Source organism: Mustela putorius, unplaced genomic scaffold, assembly GCF_011764305.1.
Source record: "Mustela putorius furo isolate JIRA1106 unplaced genomic scaffold, ASM1176430v1.1 tig00000682_pilon_pilon_pilon, whole genome shotgun sequence".
In the NCBI taxonomy this organism is placed as follows: Eukaryota; Metazoa; Chordata; class Mammalia; order Carnivora; family Mustelidae; genus Mustela; species Mustela putorius.
In genome coordinates, this window is record NW_025421443.1 from 1981934 (window position 1) to 2002746 (window position 20813).

Below are 20813 nucleotides of genomic sequence, written 5' to 3' on the forward strand. Positions count from 1 at the left end.
TCTTTCCCCTCTCACCCTGGGAATTGAAGGTATGTGCTTCGCAGTCTCAGGAACGTTGGCTTTTAGTGAGACCACAGTACGAAATAATAAATGAGATTTGAAACAATGTTAGAAGTGGGTGCGAGCCATGTTGTACGTTTCAAGACTGATATTCTTGCAGAAGTCATTGAGGAAGATGACGAAAGGCAAATGACTCACAGATGAGGGTGAAACAAAACCAATGAAACAAGGAAAACGAACAGACACAGATTTTAGAAATTTTTTAAAAACTTTTTTATTTATTTTTTTAAATAAACATATAAGAAATTTTTTTTTTAATTCCTCATTAGGTTTGATACCACTATATTTGGTTACTGGTATGTTTTCACTCGTGTCTTCTGACCTAAAAATGGGAAACAAAGAAGTTACTCCAAGGGACCAAAATTTCAATTTCGATGTGAGGCAGTTAGCTCATGGTAAGAGTCTAGTAGCCATTATACCTTCAGTCAATGCTCAGCTTCTTGGTACAGTGGGTGCTGCTGGGATCTCATTGCCTTATTCATGGCAACATGACATTCACTTCTATAACACTACATAGTTCCATTTCTAACCTGGCATGTAATGATCGTAAAATAAAATGAGTGAATAGGAGAATGACAGTACATAGCCCTGGTAACCCACTAATGCCCAATTCACTAGCCCAGATGTGCATAACTCTTGTAAACCAAAATGATACCCAAGATGACAAAGATATGAACAGAGAATTTCATAATTCTAGGTTGAAAATACCCAGCTAAGTGAAAACTCTGAAAAAATGGGTAAAATTCTTTATAAAAACTAAAAGCACAAGGAGTTATGTTTTAAAAAACAGCACTGGGTGTGGTGCATAAGCAATGAATCTTAGAACACTGAAAAAAAATTAAATTAAAACAAACAAACAACAACAAGAACAACCTAACTTTAGGGAACTAAAGTTTTCATGGAGCCAAACTACCACCTCACAGGTACACTTGCTAACTTACAAAGCAAAAAATGCATCTTCCTAGTGAGAAGAACTGTGTTTGCCATCACATTAACTCAGTAATCAAAGTTGATGTCCCCAACAGTGGGGCAACCAGGCTTAATGTACTGCTGATGTCACGCCCTATGAAGCAGGCACCCTCACTTATGGAATATTCTTCAAAATGTATAACCTGAGTCTCATCAAGACTTCAGATCTAAGGGATAGGCAGAAGATGGGAGAGCAAAAGAATCAAAAGTCCAGAACTGGGGCATTCGATAAGACAACTGACCTTCAAAAAGTCAACATTGGGGGTGCCTGGGTGGCTCAGTGGGTTAAGCCTCTGCCTTCAGCTCAGGTCATGATCTCAGGGTCCTGGGATTGAGCGGGCCCCGCATCTGGCTCTCTCCTCAGCAGGGAGTCTGCTTCCTGCCCAACCCCACTGCCACCTGCCTCTCTGTCTACTTGTGATCTCTGTCTGTCAAATAAATAAAATCTTTAAAAAAAAAAAAAGTCGGGGTGCCTGGGTGACTCAGTGGGTTAAAGCCTCTGCCTTCGGCTCAGTTCATGATCCCAGAGTCCTCGGATCGAGCCCCGCATCGGGCTCTCTGCTTAGCAGGGAGCCTGCTTCTTCCTCTCTCTCTGCCTGCTTCTCTGCCTACTTGTGATCTCTGTCTGTCAAATAAATAAATAAAATCTTAAAAAAAAAAAATGTCAACAACTCTGTGAAAAGGTTTGTGTGTGCTATTCTAGTTAAAAAGACCAAAGACATAATAATTGTTGTATGTCCAATTTAAATATGGACCAGGTATTACATGATCCTAGGGAATTAATATTAATTTATTAAATCAGATATATTAGAATTTGGTTATGTAAAAAGATGTGCTTGGGGTGTTTAAAATAGTCCAACAACAACAGCAGAACATACAAAGCAAAGATGCGAAATGATTATAACTATTGATTAAAGGTATTGGGTCGTGAGTACGCATTGTACTATTTTTTTCTATTTCTCTGCATATTTGAACAATTTTATGATAAAAAAAACCTTACTTTTATTAGTCTGAAAGTTGGACATTTATACTAGTTTCTGTCCATCTATGTGAACCAGATAAACTTGCCAATTTCACTAAAACAATTAAAGTAAATGAATATATAGATACTAATTGTTTTTCAAAAACGTATTGTGTGGAGCACTTGCTGTGGTGCATAAACAATGAATCTTGGAACACTGAAAAAATAAAATTAAATTAAAAAATAAAAAATAGATAAAAATTAAAAAAAAAATAAAAAATTTAATAATACCTGCAGCCCTCACATGAAAAGTCATCTACTGGGGCACCTGGGTGGCTCAGTGGGTTAAAGCCTTTGCCTTTGGCTCAGGTCATGATCCCAGGATTTTGGGATTGAGCCCCACATCGGGCTCTCTCTTCAGCGGGGAGCCGCTTCCTCCTCTCTCTCTGCCTGCCTCTCTGCCTACTTGTGGTCTCTGTCTGTCAAATAAATAAATAAAATCTTTAAAAAAAAAGTCATCTACTGGCAACAACAAACAAAAAGACAACCATTTATTTATTTATTTGCCAGAGAGAAAGATCACAAGTAGGCAGAGAGGCAGGCAGAGAGAAAGGAGGAAGCAGGCTCCCCGCCGAGCAGAAAGCCCCAGGCGGGGCTCAATCCCAGGATCCAGAGACCATGACCTGAGCTGAAGGCAGCCGCTTAACTCACTGAGCCACCCAGGCACCCCACAAAAGGCAGTAATTTAAACTAAACCACATCACTTTTCCTTTAGTTAACTTTATCTTATAGGAAAAAACCCAAAAACTTGAAATGGCAACAGTGTCTGGTTTTTATATAAGTTAAAATCAGTGGAATTGATGATTTATTGTTCTTGTTAATGAATGACTTTTAAGTAGATGGTTTAAAAGTGAAAACAAGCTGAGGGTTTTGGAGGGGTTTGGGGGTTTGGCTGAGCCTGGTGGTGGGTATTAAGGAGGGCATGTATTGCATGGAGCACTGGGTGTGATGCATAAACAATGAATTTTGGAACACTGAAAAGAAATTAAATTAAATTAAATTTTTTAAAAAATGAAAACAAGCTTGCTCATCACAGAGCATCCATTGTAATCAACTTTTCAGTAAGAGTTAGTTGAAGCATAGAGAGTACCTGTCAGTAAAAAGAGAGCCAGACTTCAGGAAATGCCCATAATTTAGAAATAACTGGAAGCTGTGCTTGTTTGCATATTAACTAAATAATTTAGTCCTCATATATATTTTAACTGGCCTACTTTTGTATCTGAATGTATGTACAGAATATGCAAATTAAATAAAACATTCATATTTCCCTGCATACATTTGACTTACATTATCCTGATTGTGTAGTCAAATGGCCATTTATAACATTGCTAAAATCCATTCCCTGTAATAATAAGGTGATCAGCGACTGGCATAATGAAAACGGCACAGGATTGGTATTATAACACATACGTAGTAGCACACTTACGGGCATGTATACTAATACTACAGAAATACCTGTTGGACTCAAGGCAAGTGTTTTTGGGCTTTCATTTCCTTATTTAAATATGCAATGGTTAGAACAGATTAAAGGCCCTTAACTTGGGTTGGAAGGATCGTGGATCCCCTGAAATTAAAATATTTATGTATAGAAGCATTTTTGTGAGGAGACATAGGATGGGGTAGATTGGGTATATGAATTACGGTACCTCTCGCCTAAAGGTATTTCCTGTTTCCCTGACCATTGATCTGAAGTGGCCTTGTGACTTGCTCAGACCCGTTAGAATGAGACAAAAGTGATGTTATATGGCTTCCAGCCTCGATTTTGCAGCTTCTGCTGTGGGGGGGGGGCACTCCGAATACTGCCCTCACTATGTAAATTAGCATCTGCTCTTCCTAGGGAGACACGTGGCTCAGCTGACAGCCAGCAACAGCCACCAAACATGTGTCTAAGGCCATCTTGGGCCATCTAGCTCAAGTTAAGCTATACATGACAAAAGCCACCTGAGTGATCGCAGACAAAACCAGCAGGAGAACCACCCAGAGGGACACATCAAAACAGCTGAATTGTGAATGAGTTAACAGTAGTTATTTGGAGCCACTAAGTTTTGGAATAGTTTGTTTTACTATAATATCCAACTATTTCAAAAGTGTATTTAACTATTATCTAACTCTGAAGGGTTGCAAACTTCTGAATTCAAATTATTTAAAATTTTACCATGCCTTGTGTCTGGTCTTTTCATGAACTATGTGATAGGGAGGATTTTTAAAAATTTAAATTCAATTAGCCAACATATATATAGTACATCATTAGTTTTTGAGGTAGTGTTCAACGATTCATTAGTTGCGTATAACGCCCAGTGCTCATCACATCATGTGCCCTCCTTAATGCCCGTCACCCAGCTGCCCCACTCCTCCACCCATGTCTCCTTCTACAACCCTCAGTTTATTTCCCAGAGTCAAGAGTCTGTCATGGTTTGTCTCCCTTTCTGATTTCTTCCCATTCAGTTTTATGGGTAGGATTTAACTTGGCAAGTCTTACATTCAAACTGCCCGTAAAAGTAAATTCTAGGATTTTTGAACTAAAGAATCAACAGGACTTTGAATCTAATTTTTCTACTTTCCTCTTGAAAAAATGAGTGGTTCAGTGGTTTAAGCCTCTGCCTTCAGTTCCGAAAATGATCCCAGGGTACTGGGATGAAGCCCCACATGGGGCTCCCTGCTCTACGGGGAGATCCCCCTGCTTATGCATGCGCGCTCTCTCTCTCTCTTTCTCTCTGTTAAATAAATAAATAAAATCTTTTTAAAAAATGTGGGACAGCGTTCAGGTACTTCTTTCATTTTTCATATGTCTTTTCCTTTTCTTTTTTTTCTTTCTTTTTCTTTTTTTTCATTCTCCATATTTTTTTAAAGATGAAAGCCATTTCATTTGAAAATTCTGATAATATTCTGGTCTGTTATTTCCAGTGTTTGAATTTATTTAGGACAGCTGGCATTTGCTCCTAAGTGGTCTTATTTCTCAATTCCTGCTTCCCAAACTTTGTCCTGCCCTTCCTCATCTAAAGAGTAAAAATGGAGTCTGAGGGTGTAGCCACCTTGTCTTTTCACCATTGACATAACCTCCACCTAACATCATCACAGCCCTGCGTGGATTCTACGCTTGCTAGCTTTTTTTCAAACAGCCCTCTTCATCATCCAGAATGTTATCCTGGATTTAATCTTTCTGACTTTTTCATATATTCCTGACCGAGTTTTTGCATCCATGCTTGTTTTTCTAACTCATCTTTCACATTTTACATATACCACTTAAAAATATATCTGCTCTCAGCAGACGGCTTCCTGCACGAAGACACTAAATCTTTTTGGCTACCTCCTTCCTTTTTCTCTTCGTCTCCCCACCCCCTCTCTGTCTAGGACCATTTACAATAGCAGCATCCAAATTTTATTTTGAGGACTCTCCCCTGCTTCTTTTTGGAATCTCAGATGGGGCAGTCAAAGTCAAGCTTTTATAATTTCCTGAGATATTTTAAAACTCCAACTAACCAAGTGTGTGTCTGGCAGTGACCACATCCCTCTGGAATTTTCTGATGGCCAGGTGGCTCTCTTCCAGGATTCCTGTCACTTCTGATTTTCCATGCAAGGCCTCCGAGTTGGCCAGAATTAGAAGCAGGGTGTTAATCCTCTTCATCACTTCCTCTCCCTTCTGAAAGATGAAATTATCATGTGGGTTAGTGATTCTCAACCTGGCTGCACGTTCAAATCACTTGGAAGCACTTAAAAAAGAAGTCTGGGGGCCTACCCTGAGAGAGTCTGCTTTAATTAGAAGGGTGGGGCCTGCTTATCTATCCATCTATCTACCTTTTTTTTTTTTTTAAATTCTGGGATTATTCTAATGTGCAGCCAGGACTGAGAACCCTAAGTGAGGCAAATTGTGGATTTATCAGATGTTCTGAGTTTAGAAATTGAGACATCTGGCAAATGCCTGGAGAGTGGAAGCTCCCATCATTAAGATTCTGGATGCTTTTCTTCTCTAGTCATTAAGTTTTAACACAGGCAATCTAGTTCTAGCGTGTCTAAACAGGATAATGACAACCAGAACCATGATATTACTTTCTGATTGTTGATATTAATCTCAACACAGCTCTAACATCTTTAAACAAGATGAAGCTCCACAGCAAAAGGTCCTTTGAAAAGTTCAGAAGACAGTTTGGGCCATTAGCTTTTCTGAAATCGCAAATGAAGATGAACTAACTACGTTGCCCTTGATGGTTTCCCTAATTAATTAAGAGAGTCACTTGACAAAGAAAGTATACTTAAAATGACAAAATGAAACACAATTTCTTTTCTCCTTCTTTGGTCAGTTTTCAAGATGCCAATCCTCAGTTAGTCAAAAGACAATTGAGATGTCAAATCCATTAGGTTTTTTGAAAAATCTCCCCTTACCACACATCACACACAGTGCGCATTTGGGCTTTTTTACGTCTTCAATTCTAATTGTTAATTAGGATCTCCGAGTGTGCAAGTGCAATTTTCCATGGAGCGGACTATTCTTTCACCACGGAAATAGCTTTGTTTCTGGTTAGTGGCAGAGCTGACTTTAGTGTCATTCTCAGAGGTAGGCTAAATGTCAGCCAAACTGGGACGTTTAAGAGTGAGCAACAAATCAGCCCCGAGGCTGCGTGACTTGAGCGAGCATCTCCTCAGAGGTCCTACCGATGGCACAGTTGCATCCTGGCAACGACCGCACACGCGGGGAGTGCACAAGCCTGATTGCGCAACTTGGTAGACTGGGCCTGGCACTCTGGGCATGCGCGGGAATTCAGCGTTCCCGGAATGAGAGGTGACCGTGGGAGAACATGAGGATGCGATTTTCCTTAATGCTTGCTCAAGAAATAAAAGCCATGGGGTGTCCTAAAACTCTAGCTCTAATCTGTTCTGAGTTAGCTGTGTAGAAACTGCTATCTGGGGACAGTGGAGGTCCAGAGGTATGTTCTATAGCAATCTAAAGACAGATAGACAACAGAAAGGGTAAGCCACATTCTCATGCTGAAACACCGCAACTGCTTTCAATTAAGCAGGCCCCTTTGGAATCACATGCATTTCGTCAATAATTCAGTTTTGCAAATGTTTGGCAATATAGTTTCATCTGACAAATTCTCAATAACGTATTTTTCCACTTTCTAAAGAAAGGCACATGTAGAAAAGGTGTCGAGTAACGTTAACGAGCGCGTTTCGAGACCGTGGACGCTAAGAAAACTAGTGTTGTTCCCTCTCCAATTCTAACTCATGCCATCTTGAGCCAGGATTATAGAAATCTAAGAACAATTCATGAGAAGATGGTGGAATGAAACAGAATGCCTGCCAAAAGGAGACAGAACTAACAGCGGAGTGAACGCAACTAAAGCAGGATATCCTAAGATTGGTGGGTTTAACTCCAAGAGTTACTTTCATGTCTCTTTCATTTTACTGAGATAGATGACACTTAACACGCACACACACATATTTCATCACCCATGCTCCAATATCGACGCTGAAAACAATGTATACCCTGCAAATTGCATATTCATGCACCAGTGTTTACAGAAGCTTAGAAAACAATCCAGTTACATTTCTGCTCCTACCAGAATTGTGCAATCTCTCTAAACAACTCTGTTGACTTTCCTGGAGGAAAGAGAAGAGTCCCAGTGCTTCAAATTAAGGTTCACATATTAGCAGAGGAATTACTGGTTATGACTGATGGAAAACAGATTGGGTATTCTTTCAATTAGAAGTAAGTACATTCATTTTATAAATGGTTTGCCTCAGGAAAGCAGGCACGTTCAGACCTCAGGTGTACATTGTTTACTCCTTCCACTCCTTCCATAGAAATGTAGTAAAAACCACACCTAGTACTTCGAATGTTTTGGTTTTGCAAGCAACACTATCTCCAGATTTCATCCTAAACTAATTGGCTGCTTTGGTACAGTTCAACGAGAACTGCATAAAGGACCAGGATCAAAAGAAGACAGTCTACCTCTTCACTTGAAGGGAGTCAGTGTGAATTAATTTAAGATGTCAGACTTGATTTCTTTAAAACAGGCTTGAAAAACAATACTGTTTGGTTAAGAAAGAGGTTAATGAGGAAAATGTAATCCCCACTTGAATGTCATTGGAATGCAAAGCCACATTTATTTGCATGTGTGGTATCTGTAAAAGGTCCAAGGAATTTTGTTTTTGGTGTTTTGAATTGTTTATAATGTATTCTTTTTTTATTCCATCTACTAACAATTCCCAGAAATGATGGAAATCAAAAGTTGGAAAAATATAAATGTATTTGGCTTCTAAGAAAATTACCAGTTGCAACATCAGCTCCAGCCACACTTCATAAAGCAGGTGATTATGGGGACAATAAAGAAAAATGTTATTAAATCAGTTAAAAAAAGAAAATCCTCGAATCTTGCCAATTCTGTGATAGCGCCTTAAAGTCTGACACTCCAAAACAGTCCATGCCAAAATTTGCAACAAAATTTCACTAATACTGATGCCCATTTGCAAGGATGTAGTTTAGACAGTTCAGGCTGCAGGGCACAAAACACACTGGCTAATTTCTTTGACCTTGTTGTGTTTTATTACAGCATTTACCAAAGTGTCAAATAAAACAAATCTATTATTTTAAAATCAACATTTGAAAGGTCACTGACTTTTCAATGGGCAGTTTTTCATCACACTTTCAGATTATTTTCTTGCACATTTCAGGGTCGGAATCTGCTTCATTAAGAACACTGTGTTTCAAAACAAGTCTTTTTCCCTCAGGCCCAGCAGCCAGAGCAGAGCACTGTGCTGGGAGCCACAGGCCATCAATTAACAATGAGCCAGGTCCTTGGAGCAAGGGATGTCTTGACAGAAAGTCAGTCTTTTTTTTTTTTTTTTTTTTTTTTTTTTAAAGATTTTATTTATTTATTCGACAGAGAGAGAGATCACAAGTAGGCAGAGAGAGAGAGGAGGAAGCAGGCTCCCTGCTGAGCAGAGAGCCCGATGTGGGACTCGATCCCAGGACCCTGAGATCATGACCTGAGCCGAAGGCAGCGGCTCAACCCACTGAGCCACCCAGGTGCCCGACAGAAAGTCAGTCTTACTAACCTTCAAGCCTTGGTTCCCATTTACCATGGAGCTGCTTTCCTATCGCAGCTGTGTGCTACTAAATCACCTCTATTTAATGTAACCGTTAGGATTACCATTATCTAAACTTCTTTCAATGCCTTGATCTGTCACTTGGATGTTTCCCCTGGCTTTCAAATATGCAAGAATAAAAATGAGATAAAAATTAACATCCTTATGGCTCTCCTGGTATTTCTATTTCTGGCAAATTCTTTTAGATACGTGGAGTGATAAAATTCTACAGTAACAAAATCCCTTCAGAAACCTCTAGTTCCCTTGCCTAATGTTTTCCTTTGGAGCATCTCCTCCAGACCCTGTGGGGGAGGAAGGGCGATTTGATTGGTGTCCTGGCCTTTGGGACCAAACTCTGGCCAGGACAAGATCTGTGATCTATTAGGTTTCTAGAATGCCAATTACTTCACAGAAGTAAATTAACAAGTCCGGAATTCATATAAAAACATAAGTTTTAGCAACATGTCCACTCTGGATTCTGACAGCCCTGCTCCACTTTCTTTGCTCAGGGGCCTCAGGCTGAAATCATCTGTATATATCAGCATCATTGCTGACATGCGGACCAAAGACAGTCATTTCTACTCAGACATCATTGGTTATGGCCAGTCTCACGTGACCACTGCTGCAAGCCGGAGTGGGGATGTGCGTGCCTCCTGCAGGGGGCAGTACCATGCGTTTGTGAACAAGGTCACAGTGACCAGAACAATCGGTTCCTTCTGGACAAAAATTAATTAAGTGACATATATTTGGTGTCGTCCCTGCTCCGGAAGAATTGATGAGTCAATGAATCAGCTCCTGCAAGTGCAAGGCCCTAAGCTAGGGTTTAGGCAACACGGTGAGCAAAGGGGACAGCCCTACTCCCTGGGCTGTAGCAGAAATTTGCAACATCCACTCAAGTCCTAGATCACACGGAGTGAAGCTGATTTGCCCAAGTAACTCATCATTCATTCTCAGGCTGGAAATAGAAAAGTCACTATCTTCCGTTAAATCGGTGATAACCTCATCATGGAGTGAGTGCCCAGATATAGCACAGGACAGTAAAAATCAAATATCAAAATGGGCAGAGCAGACAGTCACTGAGCCTTAGTAAAAATGTTTGCCTGAATGCTCCAAAAATTGCTCTTTTTCCTGCTTTGCTGTGAAAATCAGAAGGGGGTGCCAGCAGAAGTGAGGCTTTCCTGCGAGAGGCAGAACAAGATGACAGCGATTCAGCATGCTCATCTCTTCGCCCTCCCCGATTTCTGGATGGCAGGCAGGCTCGATGGGATCTGGCTTGGTGCACCCAAGTTGCTACCAGCTGTGGACAGTCATCTCACCACCTGCAGGGTCTCTACTACCCTCTCTGCCCACACTAATCCTGACCTCGGATACAAAGCTCCCAAACAACCTCGTTCCCTGGATCAGTCAGGGCTTAATACAGGAAACAGAAGACAATCTAGATCTTCCGAGCTCAGAGGGATTTAATGCAAGTTATCGAGTGGAAGGGTTGGAGGAATAGAGTCGGGGGAAGCCGTCAGAGCCCCCACAACCACAAGGCTGGTGACTAGACAGTGGACCATGGAATGCAGCCACTGACCACACTCATGCCTTCCAGAGTCTTCTTGTGCATCCACAAGCTAAAGGAAGAGAGCGTGCTTGTCTTTTTGACCTTTTAATCCTATGTGATTGCATTTCATTTTCAGAACCTTGAATTCTAGCTGCAAAGGTGACTAGGAATTGGATTTTACGCTCCTAGGCCCCATATTACAAGGAGGTAGAGAAACTTCGGAGTGGCTACATAGTGCCTACGATCGCATAGGCAGTAACCAGCAGTCCTATGGGGACTCTACAGTGAATCACTTTACTTCGTGGTCTGTCCAAGAATAAGGTTCCCTGAACCCATACTCTCCTGAGTCCCCCACAAGATGTAGCATCCCCAAACTAACCACTGAGAGTGGCGTTGTTGCTGGAGTCAGTCTCCTCTAGATCAGATCCCCTGGCAGCCTTGGGTGTTGGGGGATTGGCTTGTGGTAGGGTGTGGGGTTCATGGAATTAAGATGCCATTAGGGTCCAAAATTCAGGAGTGTTTTCCTCTTGCCCTGCTGGTCACCTTTCTACTCCACACCCTTCTCAGAATTTCATGGAGCAGTGGTTCTCAGGGTCTGGTCCTGGGGCAGCAGCAGCATCACTTGTGAACTTGCTAGAAAAGCAAATTCTCAAGCCCCACCCTAGACCTGGTAAATCAAAACTTGGTGTGGCACCCAGCCATGGGTGGTTTAACAAGCCTCTCAGGTGACTCTGATGCGTGCTAAGGTTTGAGAACAACTCCTATAGGGACATTCAGACATTTCTGAAACAACAACAAATGGAAAACAATGGCTGCTTGATTACTAGAGGCAAAAATGGCATATGTCTCAGCACAGAGCTCTAGTCAAGCTGCATGGAGCATGTGGTAGATCCATCTACTCTGAAGTCCAAACCAACATCTCCTTTCCCTCTGGCTGACCATGGATGCAGGAACCCAAAGCCATGACCAGCAGGTTTCCAGGTGAATAGAGAATAGGAAGGCCACACCCAAGCTGGATCTTGGCTCAGCTAACTAGCCCTGGTATTTGGAGTGAGAAAGGGATGTCAACCCTTAGAGGTCATCCCTTAGGGCAGGCTGAACCTAGTAGGTCCACTTACCAGGAACTGGAAGAAAGAGCCAAAGGGAGCCATTGCCTTTAAATACAACATGACCTGGCTTCTAGTCAATATGGCCCAATCTGCGCCCCAAACCAGGGACAGTAAGTAATACCAGCTCCTTTTCAACACTAAGACTGGGAAGAAATGGAAGGATACTTAACCCCTTCCCTCCCCCCAGATCAATCATTGAGTTCCTAACTCGCTTCTCCTGGTTCAAGGTTATTTTACTTGCTCCTGTTAAGATCATGTGTCCCCTTACCAAAGCATGTGACTCCAGTCACCCCTCTGGTAGACGGACCATCCTCCCACAACCGCTTAGAATAAGGAGGCTAATGCTTTGTTTGGTCTTTGCTCCAGGGTTCCTGTAATAATCTTCCTTTCTGAGGCCAGGGCTCTCTGTCTTTCTTTCTTGCTGGTCTTTTCCCTGGGGCCCTAAGCCTGAGATCTCTTTTATCCAGTGTAACCTTCAAAATCAGAAAAGGACCCACCATGATGAGATTTTAAAACCGAATACCCTTGGTGGGGGGCAGGGGGAGGTGGCGGCAAGGTGATGGCTCAGTCAAGTACAGCATGTGACTCTTGATTGCCCAGTTGTGAGTTCAGCTCCACACTGGGTTTAGAGATTATTTTAAAAATAAAATAAAATAAATGTTTAATTAAAAACCACAGCTTTCAAATTCCTTTTCTTTTTATTTATTTATTTATTTGACAAGGAGAGAGAGAGAGAGAGCACAAGTAGGCAGAGAGGCAGGCAAAGAGAGAGGGGGAAGCAGGCTCCCTGCTGAACAGAAAGCCTGATGAGGGGCTGGATCCCAGGATCCTGAGATCATGAGCTCAGCCAAAGTCAAAGGCTTAACTCACTGAGTCACCCAGATGCCCTTCAGACTCCTTTTCAAATGTAAACCATGATAAGAAAGACATTTTACCCTGTGATCCAGGACAGATGTATACAAAAATGGGGAGAAAAAAAAAAAAAGACGTGTGAAAGAGCATTTATTCTTAAATCCTTCTGATATTTTTCATTATTTTCTATTTCATTAAAAAAAAAAAATACTGCTCCAATCCCAGAGGGTCGATTTCATGGGTTACTAACGGTTGGCAACCTGCAGTTTAAGAAACACTGCCACGGAGCACATGCTGCAATAAACACACCACCAGCACCATATAAAAAGCAGCATTAATAGCACACTGTCATCATTACTGATGTTGCTGAGTGCTCTATGTGTCCGTATGGATGTTACTGTCATTTCAATTAAAATCTTAAAATTGCTATAGGCCATAATACCAACTCTACTCTCAGTGCTCCAGGGAATTAAACAACAACAACAACAACAACAACAACAACAAAACCCCTTTCTTTGACTGAATTCATCTTCAAATTCGATGATGATTTGCAACAGCAGCACATGCTATGGCTAAATTTTCAGTTACCAGATTAATAGGTATTTTGTAAGTTTCAACAAACATCTTTTATTCAGTGACGTTTGGTTTAGATCAAGTAAATCGATATGCTCATATAATGGAGTTTCTCCCTTCTTCCTGTTAAATAACAGTAGTTCAAAGACTGGAAACATTTCAAGGATAAAAAATGGGGTTTGAAAATTGAAACGTGTGCCTTCCATAATAGATTCAGACCCTCAGCTGTCACAGGAGGGAACCTCAAAGCCCTCTGTTCACAGCTGGGAGGATTTCTACTTTTTTTTTTTTTTTAAATAAACACGCACCTACTCTGTTATAGGAGTAGGTAGGCCATCACACACGACTCCTCGAGACCTGCTCCTGCACCCACGGCTCTGCGCACACCCAGGCGCGAGCGCCCTCCCGGCCCCACGCGTCATCTGCCGCACAGACAGATACAGGATGCCGGCAGATTGGAACCGGCCTTAACCTCTCCTCGCTCTCCTTCCCCAAATCAAAACCCACCGTTAACACCGCGAAGAGCCAGGAAACCTCTTGGCTTTAATTATTTCCGTTCCCCAAGCTCCATGTGGCACACAGGACACCTCGTTTCCCTTTGGGCTTGCCGTCATCCTGCGAGGCGCACGGAGAAGAGAAAAGCACATGTTCCTTTCTGCAGAGCGGAGGGCGCAGAGCGAAAGGCGCAGAGCGAAAGCGCCCGTCTGGGGCCGGGCTCTTCCTCCATCTCTCCTCCCCACTCGGCGCGGGCCGTAGGATCCGCCGGCTCTCGCAGGGGTTGAGAGTTGGCGCCACCTGGCTTTTTAAAGAAGAACCGGATCCGCAGGCGGCTGAGGTCGAAGAAGACGCGCCGCGCTCCTCAGCACCGCGGGCCTGGGCGGTGTTTAGCAAGCCCTGGGGCGCTCTGCACTTCAAAGCCCCCGGGGCAGCCGAGCAGCTGGCAAGTGCGCGCTGCGGAAGGAGAGGCAATTACCCTGCCCGGAACTGATGTGAGAATCGCGGATTCCACACTTAAGGCCGGTCCAATATACAGAAATAACTGTGGCAACTCAAAACATTAGACATAAGCACGGCTCAGTTTACACCTTGGTCAGCTCTGGCTCATTTGCAGCAAGCACTTACTCTTTGCAAACTTCCTACGGCGACCGTGGAAAAAGAAAGAAGACAGGAGAAAGGGCATCCGAGGGTTCTGATCTCCACCCGGTTGCGACACTGGAAAGAGGGCAGGTTGTTAAAGGAATCTTCCGTGTCCCCGTTTGTTCACATGCAAGACGAGGAAAACAACGCCATCCATCACTGCTCCAAGTGACCCATGTAAAAATAAAATGAAAAGCTGGCGGGAAAGTGTTTCAATGTTACCGTTGGAGTAGGAAGGTACAATAATAGCCGTAGTAAAAATAGTAATGGGCTGTAATTACCCGTTCAGTGCTCTATAAATTTGCACTGTTTGTGTATGTGTGTTTGGATATAATGATTCCACAGAATGGTTGCTAATTGGAGGACACTGGTACAAACTGCTTTATCCAGAACCTGGACTAGTTATCAAAAGTATTTATCCACCTATTGAACAAGTCTTTTAAAGGTTAGAATCTAGAGAAAGGTATGTTTGGAAAGTGTTTGTAAAGGTTCTGCAAAACTGTATGATTTTCCATGTAACCATGCAGGTAAACAAATACAGACATATGGATGCATACAATAGGTGCACATTCAGTGCACAAATGAAAACATATACATGCATCGGAAATGTGGATCTGTACTTATATAACAACGACTGAAGTACAGCACTACACAGTTTACAGAAGACTTGCATTCACTTTTCATTTAATCCTCACAATATTAGGGGGATATTCTTAGTCCCCATCTGAGGCTGAGGCTCAGAAAAATAACTTCCCCCAATTTTGATGATATGAAGCTACAGAACCAGTCATTTATTTTAATTCTGGGTCATTCTTATATTCAGCAAACATGTGATAAACACCTACTCTGGGCCAGGCATGAAAGCCTTGTGGCCACAAAGATTAAAGATTTATTCCACTGCCCTCAAGGAACTAACACCTAGTGGAGAAGAGAAAGCAATTATAATCCTATAAAACTCTGTAAAACTCAGGAGAAAAACTCTGTGATCAGCCTGAGGCTTGGTGAAGGCTTCCAAGAAGAGAACACACAGGCTGAATCTTGAAGGGCAAGCAGCAGGAGTCTGATGAAGGAGGGAGCTGGGTACCAGGCGAAAGACAACATGTGCGAAGCATGAAGGCAAAACAAAAAACAAAACAAAACAAAAAACCTACAAAGAAACTCAGTGTAGTTCAATAGAGCCAGGGCTTCGCAGGTGTGAAGGGGAAGTGGTGAGAAAGGAGGCTATAAAGAGCATTATACACTCAGCATTTGGGTTTTCCTGCTGTGTATGGGGAATGCATAAAAGATTTAAAGTAGAGCAATGACATGATCAAATTGCATTGCATAAAGATCACTCCCGCTGCTGTGAGGACAGACTGGAGAGTATAATGTAGGGGAAATGATGGAATGAGAACACGCAAAACTCGATGTTTGTCATTACTAGGTAGGAGGTCCTGTGTGGATTTGAGCTATTCAGGAGCACCTGGTGACAGGTCCCAGGTCACTGGCCTGAGCTCCTGACTGGTGGTGGTGTGGTCACGGAGATTAGGAGAACAGACTCTGAGTGTGCAGCAGGAACTAGAAATCCAATCTGTTTTGAGCATAGTGGGTCTTACAAATCGATGTCCATCTACATGTAAATGACCTCCAGTATGGGGATGGATAGGTCTAGCAAGCCCAGAAAAGGTCTGAACTGTAGACAAATATGTCCTTACCACCAAATGAAATCATAAAATGGTTAATAATAATTGCTAAAATGCACTGAGTACTTGCTATATATCTGGCACCAGGGAAAGCACTTTTAGTAGATTTTCTCATTTAATCTCCATCATGACCTCAGGAAGTCAGTATTATAATTATAACTCAGGGAGAGGTTTTCATATAAGCAAAGGCCCAAAGCAGGATCCTGAGGATGATGTTAAGAGGATCTCTTTCTATAATACTGCACAGCTATAGCCATAAAGAACAATCTACATTACCAGCAAATTTATTTATTAATTAAATATTTTATTCATTTATTTTTTTATTTGTTAGAGGGAGAGAGGGCACAAGCAGGGAGTACAGCAGGCAGAAGGAGAAGCCGAGCAAGGAGTCCAATGTGAGACTCGATCCCAGAACCCTGGAATCACACACCCAGCTGAAGGCAGAGGCTTAACCATCAGAGCTACCCAGGTGTCCCTATCAGCCAGATTTAAACACAAGAGGCAACATGCCAACTTCCAGTTGGCTGAATTTTCAGCTCCATCCTTTCTCTGCATGCCTAGGACAACATCCTAGAGTGGCTGTCTGGGCTGGGCAAACCAATTCCACATGCCTAAGTCCCTGCTCAGGGAGAGCCCCTCAAACCTGGTGCTATGTGGGGTTCTTTTAGCCCCCAAGGCATCAAGATCCCAAGCAGGAAGGTGATGGAGAAAAAGTCAGTTTCAGTGCAGAGAAGCTTCCTGTCTCACTCCATACCCAGGGAAAACACATCACAACTATTCCTTGAAACACACTGGATTCCAACCAGGCAGCATCAGGCTAGTCAAGGTCAACCAGGGCTAGGTGGACAGGAGGGAGAAAGTGCCCTAGACTTGATTTTTCAATGTGGCAGACAGTCCCCAAGTCATTTTATCATCAAGAAGGTGCTCTCCCCAAACAAGCAAGAACAGTTTCATCATCTTATTCTTTTTTTTTTTTTTTAAAGATTTTATTTATTTATTTGTCATAGAGAGAGAAGCAAGAGCAAGCACAGGCAGACAGAGTGGCAGGCAGAGGCAGAGGGAGAAGCAGGCTCCCCGCCAAGCAAGGAGCCCGATGTGGGACTCGATCCCAGGACGCTGGGATCATGACCTGAGCCGAAGGCAGCCGCTCAACCAACTGAGCCACCCAGGCATCCCTCATCATCTTATTCTTAATGTTGGATAATTTGTTAGCTCCTCCTGCAACTCACCCCAGACACTGATAATTTGGGAGTTTGTTGTGTGAGGGAAAAGGATCAGTTGAATATAAATATGAACATTGGCCTTATTCTATTATTTTGCTTATTAAATTTGACTAGGGTTTATGTTGGAGCTGAGACTCTAAAAATAAGTTAAGACCAGCTCCTATACTCATTAGAGGAACCCTAACCTTTGTCTCAATGGGCCTTGAGAGCTCAAAGTCTCCTGCAACAGAGCTGATCAACTTAAAGAACCACTGCCCAAGTAAAATGGTACTGACTTCCAGTTCTGCTTTAAATTCACTGTCCTGAACCCAAAACTATTACGTTCTAGCTAAGTTATTCCTGGTTTGAATGAGAAAGTGGGGGCAAGGAATGTGGATAAATGCGTAGTAGAAGGAAGCATCCTAAAGAATTGACCCATGCTTGAAAGCGGCCAGCAGCAGAGCTGGATGGCACAGTCAGTAGAGCATGCAACTCTTGATCTCAGGGTTGTGAGTGTGAGGCCCACTTTGGGAGCAGGGATTGCATAAAAATAAGAAATTAAAAAAAAAAATCTTAAAAAAAAATTTTTTTAAGAACCTAGTTGATCCATGCTCATTTAAACCTGTCATGGAGACTGGTGGACACCCCCCCCCCCCATTTGCAATAACTTTCTTCAGGAAGTAGGAACTCTCTTCCTGAGCAGGAAGCTAACTTGAGCTCTCCAGCTGTACAATATCAGCATGGGGAAATCAGCTCTCGGCTCCAGAATGAAGGGGCAGAAGCATCTCTAAAGCACTTTGCCAGTTTAATATTCACTCAGTACTAATACAAGAATAAGAAGGGTTCTAGTGTTGACTCTTGTTTTTCCATCTGGACTGGGGAAGGTGTTCACTGTATGTTGATACATCAGAGATACAAGAATTGGATTTATGAACAGATCACCTAGATTAAAAATTAATATATGTGTGTATATATTATTGACACATAATACACACATACACGTGTGAGTGTGTATGTATATATACATATACATACACATACATGACAGAGAGAGAGAAATAGATCCAGCAAAATTGATTGGTCAAGATATGCAGCAGGTTGATGGTAAAGCCAAGTCTAAAGTCCAGATTTTTGAACTACTTGTCAAGTAATGTGCCCACTGCTCTCTCTGTATAAGTCGTATAAGGCATCAGAACGCTGGAAGATACAATAAGATTCATGTTTAATCAGCTCCATGTGCGATGTATTTCCTTCCCCCACCATCATTAATATTGCATTAGAAAAAGCTGAAGTTCTGGCGACAGCATGCTTCTTCTTTTAAATGGGAGCCCCAAGAATTTACCCCTGCTTTTAATACTTACCCTACATGTAAATATGCAGAAGGAGAATATCATTTTTCAGAGGTGATGATAGGAATCCATTTAATAGGAAAAGCTAAAAAGGAAGAAATTATCCAGCTTGTCCTTCCCTTGAGGGTAATGTGAGGTAGTGAGTCCTGCAGACACTAGGCAAGGAAAGAGGGCTCTTTCCCAGCTCCCTCCCAGCTGTGTGCCCTAAACAAGTAACTACCTTTCTGGGTCTCAGTTCATCTTCAGAGAAATTCAGAAGTTGAACTAGATCAGATGAATGACCCTGACATTCTGAGATTTCTTCTCGAGAAATTCCTGAAGAAAACTGCCTGATCTTTCAGCCAGCTGTTTCCTGCCTCTCTCTGCTAAATAAATAAGAAAAAACCTGGATTAGAGGTCTACGTAGTAGTAATAGCAGCAGCAGCAGCAGCAGCAGCAGTAGTAGTAATAGCACCAAGTTAAAGAAGAAAAGGAACTTTGCAACTAACTCTTGCTTAGACTGAAGTTAAAAAAAAAAAAAAGCAGTTTGAAGGCTATTGCCTTCACTTAGTACATTTAACATTCGTTCAATAAATATTTAAGTGCCCCCTATTTGAGCAATGTACTAAGGCCTGGGGATTCAGCCAGTGTAACTTGACCGCATTAAGGGAGCACTAACAGGAAAACGTGCTTTTTCAGATATAATGCCAAAAGCGACCTACAGCCTCTGAATCTGATAAGGCCTCACTCTGCATGGCCGGCTCTGGGTCCTGGGCGAGTCAAGGCCTCCCCAGCCTGGCTCCTGCAGCCGGCCCATCTTCAAGGTTCCCGTCCTGGGCTACATTCAGTTCCTGAAAGGCTTCATTGATCGCCTCGGCAGAGCCGCCAACTGCCTCCTGTAAACGCTACATGTCCTAGGTAACCCGAGCCCGCGGCTCCCTCCCATTCGGGGAGAAAAAAAAAAAAAAAATGATGGGGGTCGTGGGATCGAAAAAGGAAAGGAGAAAAATACTGAGAAACATGTTTTGGCAGGCAAGGCCTTCGGAGACTACCATATGTGCGCCATATTGAGCAGCCCCTGGTCTTTGATGTTTTTTCTGAAAGTAAAGACATTATTCTTTCTCAAACTGTGCCTAAGTACTACCGACATTAAAACAATGAGGCCAGAACGGGCGGACCGGGCCCTAAGTGTTTAATTCGTCCTTCACCCCAGTGCTCGCCACCGATTCGCTCCCCAGCGTGCACCCCGGCAGCTGGCAGGGCCGCCACCCCGACCTGGCCTCATCCCCCGTTCAGGCCCGCGTTTGTCTGGATCCTAGAACACCTTCGCGCCAAGTTCGGAAGTAAGTAGTTTCCCAAACGCCCGGCGCAAACTCCCCAGATGTTTCCTGCGTCACGGAAACGAGCCCAGGTTGGATCTGAAGCATTCTTACGACGGCGGGTCACGGGGCCCGCCTGGCGCCCGCGAGCCCGGCTCCCCCGCGAGCAGCGGGGCGCGCCCGGGGGCCTCCCGCCCTCCCCGCGTTCGCGCCCACTGCGGCTCGCTGGGGCGAGGCCAACAAAGCGGGACACTGGAGGGGTGGGCCTTTTATGACTTGCAGAATTGTGAATCACAACGGAAGATGCCCGGTCAATTTACACTCTGGAGCTTAGGAGTCACTCAGGCGCCGATTGGAAATTCCTCCTCCTCTGTGTGCCTCCCTCTACCCACGGCCGGACCCAACGGCGACCTTAAACGAGGGACCTAAACCCACCCGGGGTTCCTCCGGGAACCGGAAGGCCCCGGGCGCGCCAACAGTGAGACACCCAGACGCGGGAAATTCCCCACCCCGTGGCAGGAGGGTGACGCGAACCAGGGACCAGCTAGCGCGCGACACGAGGCTTTGCAAACTGGGGTCCCTCAAAGGTGGGCGGGACGAGGAGGGCTCCCACGCGGGCAGAGCGGCGCCCGAGCTCCCGCTGCTTCCGGGTCTCGGGAAGCGCTTCCGGGGTGCGCGCCACGCGGCAGCTTTCGGCGCTTACGGAGAATTACCGAAGGCAACGGGCAATTTAACGCAGAGAGGGAACAGCGAGACCGTGGCCTATGATGACGCTGGGTTGGATGACATCAGGGCTCCTCTGAAGAGTCGTAGTCAAGCCTCAGTGCTGGAGCACGTCCACATCAGGTCTCCGCCGACCAGAGAAGGGGATTCCTAGGGGCTCGGAATGTCCCAGGCTTGCGTGAAGCGGGGAACCAGAGCGCCCGCCT

General features: G+C 43.6%; 1 long non-coding RNA gene across 3 annotated transcripts in view; it reads right to left on the minus strand.

The window, feature by feature from the left end:
• Window positions 1-249: 249 nt before the first annotated feature.
• LOC123392895 overlaps window positions 250-20813 on the minus strand; it is a 38299-nt gene continuing 17735 nt past the window's right edge. The window contains exons 1-3 of one of the 3 annotated variants that reach the window (XR_006607589.1): window positions 13724-13962; window positions 5531-5690; window positions 250-382 (exon numbers count right to left, since the gene is read on the minus strand). This is a non-coding gene — a long non-coding RNA (uncharacterized LOC123392895). Of the gene's footprint in view, window positions 383-5530; window positions 5691-6430; window positions 6731-13723; window positions 13963-20813 lie in introns of those variants that run through there. The other 2 variants (XR_006607590.1, XR_006607588.1) reach the window with 2 other exon arrangements.